This window comes from Python bivittatus, unplaced genomic scaffold, assembly GCF_059951505.1.
Source record: "Python bivittatus isolate LINGU-HERP-01145 unplaced genomic scaffold, Pbiv_v1 ctg000200_np1212, whole genome shotgun sequence".
NCBI classification, from domain to species: Eukaryota; Metazoa; Chordata; class Lepidosauria; order Squamata; family Pythonidae; genus Python; species Python bivittatus.
The window spans coordinates 6,987,140-6,997,548 of record NW_028277040.1 but is presented as its reverse complement, the minus strand read 5'-3'; the positions used below and the strand labels follow the sequence as shown (position 1 = coordinate 6,997,548).

Here is a 10,409-nt window from a genome sequence, read left to right as displayed (position 1 = left end):
GGCTTTTGATACCATTGACCATGGTATCTTGCTGGACCGACTTTGGGGACTGGGAGTAAGGGGCACTCCTTTCTCCATGGCTGATACCAGTCAGTGCTAGAGGGGGAGGAGAGGTCCAGCCCTAGGCCCCTATTATGGGGGGTGCTTCAGGGCTTGGGTCTCTCTCCCCTCCTATTTAACATCTATATGAAGCCTTTGGGAGAGGTCATCCCCTGGCATGGGGTTCAGTATCATCAGTATGGTGCTCAATTTGGGGTCCTCTTCGACTCATGGCCCCTGCTGGAAAAGAAGATGGCAGCCATGGCCGGGGGCCCGTTGCACAAATCCATTGTGCGCCAATTGTACCTATTCCTGAACCAGGAGGCCTTGCTCACAGTCACCCATGTCTTAGTCACCTCCCGCTTGGATTACTGCAATGCACTCTACATGGGGCTGCCCTTGAAGATCATCTGGGAGCTACAACTGGTTCAGAGTGCAGCAACAAACACAGTTTTGGGTGCCTTGTGGTTCACTGAAGTAACACCACTGCTGTGGAAGCTACTCTGGCTTCCAGTTCATTTATTTATTTATATTTCAAATTTGTCACTGCCCATCTCACTACAGAATGCTTTCTGGGTGCAACTCAAGGTGCTGGTCATTACCTTTAAAGCCCTACATGGCACAGGACCAGGTATTTGTGGGACTGCCCCTCCCTGAGGGTATCTGCCTGTCCTACTAGGTTAGATAGGGTGGGTGCGCTCCAGGCCCCCTCCCTTAAATGTTGCCATCTGATGGGACCTCAAAGGCATGCCTTCTCAGTGGCTGCCCCAGCCCTTTGGAACAGCCTCCCACTGGAGGTCAGAGGGACCACTACCCCTTTTAGCCTTCCAGAGGGCTGTGAAGACCTGGCTCTTCCCCCAGGCATTGGGCTAGGAGGGGGGTTGAGCTGGGAGGATGTTAGATCCAGTGCCTGAGGGGGAGGGTATGTTTTTAACTGTTTTATGGATTGTTGTGAGCCACCTAGAGCCATTGTATGAGATAGGCGGCCATATAAGTCCTGTAAATAAATAAATAAAAATAAACAAACACCTAGTAAGTTCCCTGTAGGATGGGCAGGTTATGTCCAAACACTGTAGAAAGTTCACACCCAAGAAATTGCTCAACATTTGGCACTGTGTGTTAGAATGTTCTGGCAATATCATTTGGCAAAAATGTACGCAAGCAAGCAAGCTGTTTGTGGGAGCATTATTCAGAATATCAGACATACCAGATAAATGGAAACAGTCTATGGCAAGCTAGTGTAGCTGTGACTGGAATACCAGTGCGGTCTAAGGTATCCTGTACATGGGAGCTGAAGCTAATGTTCTTCCTCAGCAGGTAGCACAATCACTGCCAGGGTTGATACCAAGGAGGCATCATTTGGTGAACCTTGTGTGCTTGGTGGGGCATGTATTAAACCAGAAAGTATGGTTAAGTGCACTACAAAGAAGCTAATTTGGATGTTTGTGTTATTAGAACAGGTGATGTACCCATATGACCTAGTGCAGCATACACAATTTTATATCTAGTTTGAAGAGTGCCTGATCATACTATGCTTCCCCTAGCTATGAAAGAGGACATACCATCAGATGAAAGTGTTGTTTATAATTTACACCTGTTTTGATACCAGAACATCAGTTAAAGTGAGTGCAGCAATGTACAGTGACAAACCAGTTTTGTAAGCCTTAAAAACCTATCATCTTACAGACTAGCATAAATGGTATAAGCTAGTTAAATCTAAGCTTCAGCCATATTAGCAGGTAAGAGAGCAGTTGGGTATCGATTATGGGCTAGTGTTTATGAGGTCTAAAATAATTGTCCCTTTACAACCCAGGAAGGAAATGCTGAAGTTTCAGGCATTCAGTGGTCAAAGGCATGTGCCAGATCTGTTACATACTGGCCTGGCGTGAGCAAGCAGATTGAGCAATTCCTAGCAAGTTGTCCACAGAGCAATTGCTCCAGCATAGCAGTGTGAGAGAATCTATGTTCCCTCATGGAATTCCTGAGCTACCATGGATGAAAGTAGCTGCAGATATCTTTGAAATTAGAGACATTCATTTCTACTTGTGATTGATCTAAGTACCCAGTAATACTCTGCTGTGTTTATTGCCCAGTTAAAACCTTTATTTGCATGACATGGGATTCCAGTGGAGCTTTTGTGTGATCATGTCCCTTTTGCAATTCAAGGAATGCAGGAATTTGCATACAAGTGGTTCACAGAGGTCATCTATTCCAGCCCTGTTTATCCATAGTCCAATGGGCAAGCAAGCAGAATGGTTCAGTCAGTGAAACTGATGCTGAAAAAAGCCCATCTAGATGGCACCAATCCACATTTTCCATAACTTCATTTGAGGAATACACCAGGGAAAAAGCTCCCTTTTGCCCCTTCACAGCTGTTAATGGGAAGATGGTTGAGAATGACTCTCCCAATGGCAACAACCTGCTTGGCTCCTGAGTTTCCAAATAGAGTACACTCTTATTTAGTCTTGCTGCAATCCTGCAATCCAAAAGCAGCAATATGACAATGGTACATTTCTCTGTCATTAAACTCCAGAGAGACAACAGATGATTTCCATCTTCTGTTGTTCAAAAGAGAAAGGACCCTCTGTCTTATGAGGTGGGGTCTTAACAAGGCAGGAGATATCAGCAACATTGAAGACATCTTAGGCAAGATGGTCCTATGATAGCAACTCAGAATGCAGAGGCAGTTGCATCTCCCAGAATTGGCACAGAGGGGTTGGAGGATTTGGACCAAAATAGGATGCATGCAGAACATTCACTTTGAGGGCAGACAGTTCATTAAATTCCTGCAGACACACAAAGTGGGTGACTAGTGAAGCCACCAGTAAGTTTCAGAGTTATGAACAGGTCGTGTAGTATTAAAGAATGGTGATATAGCAAAGTGAAATATATACAGTACCTTATATATTTTAAAACTTAATTTTTAAAAAAGGTAAATTAGTCCTACTGAGGTACATCCTAAGAGGGAGGATGTGGCACAAGGGTATTATGCCTTTAAAGGAGTCATTCGTTGGCAGATGCTGTTAGATAGCTGTCCCTAATTAGTCTCACCTCTGTGGCTGTCCAGACATCCACAAGGTCTTCATGTTATGAGAATTCAGTCTCAGTTTATTGGTCCTCTATCACATCATCACTGCATTCAGATCCTGGTTTGATATATGCGCAGTCTTTCCTGGTTCAGATGTTATGAAGTAGTAGAGATGACTACCATCAAAACATGGATGAAAGCTGGTCCTGAAGCTCCTGATGTCTATCTCCAACGGCTTCATACTGAAGTTAAATAGCATTGAGGAGAAAATAGTGTTTTATGGCACCCTACAATATAGCTTTCAGGGTTCAAAGGCACACTTTTTAAATTCTATTCTCTTCTTGCATGGAGATGTCCAAAAAGATACTGTGCTCAGTAGAATCAAAAGCAACTAGCAGGGTCAAGGGTATCACATTCTTTCTATCCCTCTTACAGGACATCATCAGGTATGGTGACTGCTGCCTGAACCCAGACTCAAAAAGGTTGAGATAATTAGCATTCTTGTTTTTGGATGCTAATCTGCAGTTTCAGAGACACCACATTCTCAAGCACCTTGACCCAAAAAGGATTTTGGTAATGGAACAAGAGTTGGTGAGATCCTCTGCACAAACAGCATTCCAGACTGAATGGGCCACTGCATCTTCAAAAGTCAATGGCATCATTCCATCACCCAAAGATGTAGTCACTGCTGTATGGTTCCATCTAGGCAGCTCCCATTGACAAGCCTGAATCAGCCAAGTTGGGTAGGGGCCAAGAAAATATGTGAGAGGCCAGACAGCAACAAGCATCTTGTCAGGTTCTCAGATCTCATAAAGTGAAAGTGATCCCATGCAATTAGACAAGATAGTACTTTGAGAACCTATGTATTATATCAAAAGCAGTGTTCAAGTTGGCACAAAGATGAATAATTTTATCCCCTAACTCCTTTACAAATCTGCCTTCAAGGACCTAGGCAAGAAACTTGGATATTCCCTTTCACTCTGAAAAAAAAGAATAGATTAAAGAATGAGCTGTCTACAAATGTTTTAATTTCAGTATGTGCTAACGTTAATGTACACATATAAATATATTTTCTGAATGCTAATATTTAACTCAGGCTAATACAATCTTGTTTTGTGTAAGATATGTAGATGCACTCCATGAACAATATTTGAATTTTTGGAAACTTTTTTTTTTTTTTACCACTTCTAACAGCACCTACTTTTTTCTGTACTACTTCTGTTCTAGGTTATTATCAGAGAAATGGTTTCTTCTGGGTGTATTTATACTGCCTGTTTACCAGCTGGAAACAATCATCCTTTGTCTGTGATATTTTAATTGCTTCCTGAGCCACCTTTTCAAGTAAAAAAATTAGGAAGGCAAATTAGTGCAGAACAGGTTAGTTGAGACCCTTTCAATGTGAATGGAGCTATTTCCTGGGATGCACGACAAAGCAATCAAGTAATATGGAACAATATGTTTATGGAGTCATTTTTCAAAAAGAAATCTATTGCAGATTTTTATAGCTTCACTACTTTTAATCTGGATACCTAATATTCATTGCTGTGTGCTATAAATACGTTGGGTAGGAAGCAAAAAATGGTGACTACTTTTAATGTCGGACCTTGAAGAAGCAGGGTGGGAAGAGTATCAATGCCTTTGAACTTTGGCATTGGAAAATACCGTGGACAGCCGAGAAAACAAACCAATGGATCATCACACAAATCAACCCAGAGTTCTCATTCAAGGGACAAATGACCAGGCTCAAATTATCCTATTTCGGACACATTATGCAAAGACCCAACTCTCTGGAAAAGGCTGTAATGCTTGCAAAGATGGAAGGAAACAGAAGAAGAGGATGACCAGCAGCAAGGTGGATGGACTCAGGTATGGTGGTGATGAGTGTACTACTGGGAGACTTGAAAGAACAGGTTAGGGATAGATCGTCTTGGAGAAAATCTATCTAGGTGGTCACTAGGAGTTGAAAACAACTTGATGGCACTTAATCAACTTTTAATGTATTTACTTTGTATGGTTCTGGAAAGCAAGGAAAGCCAGTTTGAGAAAAGCATGGAGTATGGTGGGTTAGGACAGGTTAGGAAGTGTCCTTCCTCCATTTTGCTCCAAGTAGACTGCCAACCAGTCCTCTTTCCCTGCCAGCTGCTCCCCTTCTCACATCCCTTTGCCTTGGGTTATCCTGAAAGGAGTGGCAGCTGATGGGACACAGCCAGTAAGAAACCAAGTTTAGTCCAGGGGCCTCCAGTTATATTTCCGGATTATATAGTCCTAAGGAAAATGAAATGAAACTGAAACTGATAGGAAACAGTTACAAGATGGTTTTCCTGCCTTAAGGGGAAAGTTAGAAAGTGAGACAGTGAAAGGTTTTGTAATCTCTTAGTTGTACATAGTTGTAGCATCTGGCACAATTCAGTGCCTCAGTTTGCCTGTTCACCAGGGAAACAGTTAAACATTGATACACGGTGCAAATAATTAATCCATGGACTCAGGCATATCATGGTTTTATTTAATCTATTAAACTGAACATTACATTACACAGACTTTATATTGTTTTCTGAGTAAATGTTTTCAGAAACCACAGAGAGTTTTAGAAGTAATAAAAGCTACAGTTAGCTATAACTCAGTGTCACATTGAGCCACAAAGAACTACCTTGTGTTGGTACCTTATCTCCACTTGGCAAAGGGCAATAAATGATAACTGAAAATAGAAGAAATGCTTATTCATGAGTTTTTTTTCCATGCTAACAGTTTTTTATAAGATAATGTAAGATGAGAAGCGCATCAATAAGCAGAGTCTCCTGCTATGGAGCTGTTATAGTAGATCAGGATCCTCATACTAAATCTGAAGTGGTAGAAGGATCTGAAGATGGCTGGGCTTCCTGAAAGGTACAGAGTATTGCATAAGCCTATTGGTATAGGTGTGAATAAGACGTTCAGGTCACTGTAGTCCCACTATCTCCTTTTAACCAATTCACTGTATCTGCTACTTAAACTTACGATCTCCAGGATAATAATACCTGTGGAGTCCTTGGGGTTCTCTGTGCTTGATTGTTTTCTTGCAAATGTTTTGATAAGATACAAACTTGTCTTGTATCCAGAAGAAGATTTGTGTTCTCATCTCTTGCTCCTTATACTATTAGTTTACCAGGTATACCACTGCATCAGTTTTGAGATTTTAAACTTTGATGTGAGCTTTACAGTGATGATGTGCTAGTGTGGTGTAGTACTTAAGGACCATGGAGACCCAGGTTCAAGTCCACACTTGTTCATGAAGCTCACTGGGTGACTTGGGGCCAGTCACTCTTTCTCATCCCAGTTTACCTCACAGGATTTTTATTGTAGGAAAAAATTAAGAGGACTTAGTGCTCTATCTATGAATGCTGGCTTGAACTTCTGGAGGAAAGGTGGGATATAATTCTAACAAACAACCCCCCCCTCTATAAATGATGACCCTTATCTATTTGGACCCATGTTCTTACATCTTCTTAAAATTTTTGCATAAATTTATGTGTGAATCGCTTTCTGGCAAAAAAGCCCAAGATGATATGTAGTTTTTACAAATTAAACCATACTACGTCAACTTTTCCAACCAAGTTCTGGGATTTATTTAAAAGATCTGGACTTCTCAAGATGGGAGCAGGCTTGTCTACGCTGATAGAGGTCACGTTCATTGTATTCTTTCAACTAAATGACAGTCCTGAGGCTGGGGCAAATGTAGGGAGGATGCCCCTGGGTCTCTTCACCTGCAGTGTGGACCATGTCCTAAGGCAGTGGGGAGGAAATGTCTTCAAGCTCTATTCTTCTATTCTATTCTATTCTATTCTATTCTATTCTATTCTATTCTATTCTATTCTATTCTATTCTATTCTATTCTATTCTATTCTATTCATTCCTTTCCCTCCCTCCCTCCCTCCCTCCCTCCCTCCCTCCCTCCCTCCCTCCCTCCCTCCCTTCCTTCCTTCCTTCCTTCCTTCCTTCCTTCCTTCCTTCCTTCCTTCCTTCCTTCCTTCCTTCCTTTCGTACTTAGCCTACAAGGTAAGTTGTCTGAGGTCAACCTTATAGTCTGTGAGTTGCTGAATATTTGATATAATCTCTAAGGGACAGCTTGTCATGGTTTCTGACTTGCCTTCAAATCTGAGCATAATATAAGCATAATATAAACAGAGGTGCTGTGACAATAATCTTTATGGGATTATTTTAGGGTTGAGATGACAGAACCGCTTGGAAAAGCAATGAAAATATTTTAACATATTAATAATTTCTACTAATGTAATTTAAAAAATGATCTGGAAGAAGGGTAAACAATAAGGTGGCCAAGTTTGCAAGTGATCATTAATGATTTAGGAGAGTGCAAAGAGGGGAACTATATAATATTCAAGTAGGATCTCTCCATTCTGTATGAATATAAATACTGTAAGGACAAAATCATGCAAAATATACTGCTGCAATCTGAGCAACTGGTGACTAAGCAATAAAGTGATCTTAGCTACCATAATTTTCTCTGAAAACAATCAGCATGGAAAGTCAGGTTTGGAACAGGGGGATTTTAATTCACTAGCAGATTCCTTCCTCCATGAGTTTTCTCATAAAATAAATTATTACAAGTTGCCATCAGTCAGGTTGTGTCTCCTGATACATTTTATCTGTCTGGTTGGGAAGTTCCTAGCTCTTTAGCCAAGGAAGTCTTCTCCTAAGAAATATAAAAAGAAAGGTCCTTCGGCTCTTCCTGCAAAAATAGCCCAGAAATACAGAATGTAAAATACTGTGTCAAACACAAGGGCAACTATGTAGCTTGGCAGATGTGTATGTGAATAAGACTTTAATGAGTAATTCCATTTTAAAATAGATCTGTAGATATTAAAAATATTTGGGGAAGAGGGAAGAACAAGGAGAGGCAGCTATTACCAATAAAAGAGAATATACTGTATGTACATCAGACACGTCTCTCAAACAACCAACAGACTATTACAACTCCACGGCATCACCATAGCACACAAACCAGCTAAGCCCTCCAAAACATCATAAGCAAACCAAAAGACCCAGTAGCCCAAGAAGAAAAAACAGGAGTCATCTACAACATACAGTGTAAGGACTGTAACAGCCACTATGTAGGACAGACAGGCAGAAGGCTTGCAGAGCACATGCATGAACACCAACTAGCAGTCAGACGACATGATGAAAACTCCTTAATCTCACAACACATGGACAGACTGAACCATAGTTTCAACTGGGAAACTGTCAGCATCTTAGACCAAGCTAAATCCAAAAATGCGAGGGAATTCCTGGAAGCTTGGTATTCAGACAAGGCAGCCATCAACAGGCACATAGAGATAAACAACATCTACACACTATTCAAAAGGGACAATAAAAAGGAAAACAAAAGACCAGAACATCTCACTAGCGATCATCATCCAGATAATCAGCAATTAACACCAAGATTATCACCAGACATACAATCAAGCAGTAAACAATACCCCAATCAAGGAATTACCAAGGAAAAAAACAAAACAACCCTCCCCCAACACTGGCCGGGCATGCCACTGTATATAAACAGAGAGCAAACCCCACTCCCTTCTAGCACTGAAGATGTTACCTAGTTGTGTAACGAAATGTTTGCAAGAAAACAACCAAACCCAGAGAACCCCAAGGACTCCACAGGCAGGTATTACAAAGAACTCCAAATAAAATTACCAGATTTTATATACCAGATTAAATAGAATCTTGGATTTTAAAGCATACGTAGAGTTCATTACAAACATGATGGTTTGAGTGTATATATGTGTGTGTAAGAGAAAGAGTGAGAGTGAGAGAGAGCATCTTGGCATCCAAAAATGACAACAGGCAAACTTTTAATTTTTTTATTTTGAAGGCAACAGTCTTGCAGTTTTATGGAATGCAATGATAACAGTGACTCATGTTTTGCCCAGTTAAACAACATGTTCCATTTCAGAAGTCAGAAGTCTGGCCAGCAAATAGAAAATTATCCATTTTCCTCATGAACCAACCATTTTGGTTCTAAATTTCCAGACGTTTTTACATTTTACTTTAAATTGCAACCAGATTCTTATAAACAAGTTGATTTCCAGAAGCAATTATTATAGGTTTGCTAGGCTGAACGTTGGTTTTAAGGCACTGAGCAAAATTTGCAGTTTATCTTTTTTCATTTGGGCAGGTGCAGTGGTATAGTTGGTTGGTAGTTTTAGACTCTGGACTAAGCACAATCTCTTGCAGAAAGGAGTATTTTTATCTAGATAATAAAATAAGCATCTGTAATTACTGCATGTGTGTGTGTGTGTGTGTGTGTACGTGTGTATATCTGTATCTATATCTAATCTATATCTATATATCTAGCCAACTGTCCCACTAATACTTCTTGAAAGAAAAAAACGTTTTCTTCCTTTATAGGTAGGTGATCAGCTGTAGGATACCACTTCAGCCAGAAGGTTCACTCCCAGATGTGCCACTGAGCGCTTAATAAAATCACACTGAATTAAACTGCAGAAAGTCTTAAGTGATTGTGAGTAGGGTGGCGTCCGTACGGCGCTGCTCCTCCCTCCGTGCTCATTCAGATCCTAACATCTAAGACATTCGCATACCGGTTCATTTCCTCCCACCTTCCATTCCCACCTCTGCGGATGGAAGGGCTTCGAACACGAACGCGTCAACAGCACGAAAAAGTTGCAGCGAACTCCGAAGCGGGGGGGAGGGGCAGGGGCAGGGGCAGGCACACATGCCAGAAAACAAGATGGCTGCCGGCCCTTCAAATGACATCATCTTTCTGAGCCTGAAAGTGGAGTGGGCGGGTGTGGTGAGGGAGGAAGCGGGCGGGGCAGCGAAGGAAGCGCTGGAATGTGGGCGGGGCGGCGGAGCAGGCGATGTGGCTTCCTATTTGCCAGCAGCCGCAGCAGCGCAGCAGCCGACTCCTCTGCCGGGGTTGAATCGGACCGTGGCAGGCGAAGCGCCTCTCCGGGGAGCCTCCTGCCGGGGTCCCCGGTAAGTTACTTCGGGGAGCCTCGCCGAAGAGGCTGTCCGGGGTGATGGGGGCAGGGAGGCAGAGGAGGACAGACGTGGAAATGGGTCCCGGAGGCGGGGAGGGACGAGGAACCGGGAAGGAGGGAATCTCGCTCTTGATGCTGCACCGCAGGGCTGGCGGTGGGGCTCGGCTGGGCGGGGAGGAGCAGAGAGGTCGGAGCGGGAAGGGAGCACGAAGGAGGGGAAGATCATCGCCGAGCCCGGGTTCAGAAGAGGCATTTTTAATAGGAGGAAGAAAAAATCCGGAGGGTAAACACTGGAAACCGGAACGGTAGATTGGCCTTCCGATTATTTACTTTTGCAGGAGTGTAAG

The 10,409-nt window shown here is 42.3% G+C and overlaps 1 protein-coding gene across 2 annotated transcripts in view; it reads left to right on the top strand.

The window, feature by feature from the left end:
- The first annotated feature begins 9,923 nt into the window (after positions 1 to 9,923).
- NBEAL1 (neurobeachin like 1) overlaps positions 9,924 to 10,409 on the top strand; it is a 106,813-nt gene continuing 106,327 nt past the window's right edge. For both annotated transcript variants that reach the window (XM_007422016.4, XM_025175682.2), the window contains exon 1: positions 9,924 to 10,057. The gene's annotated coding sequence lies outside the window, so the exon portion shown is untranslated. The remainder of the gene's footprint in view (positions 10,058 to 10,409) is intronic.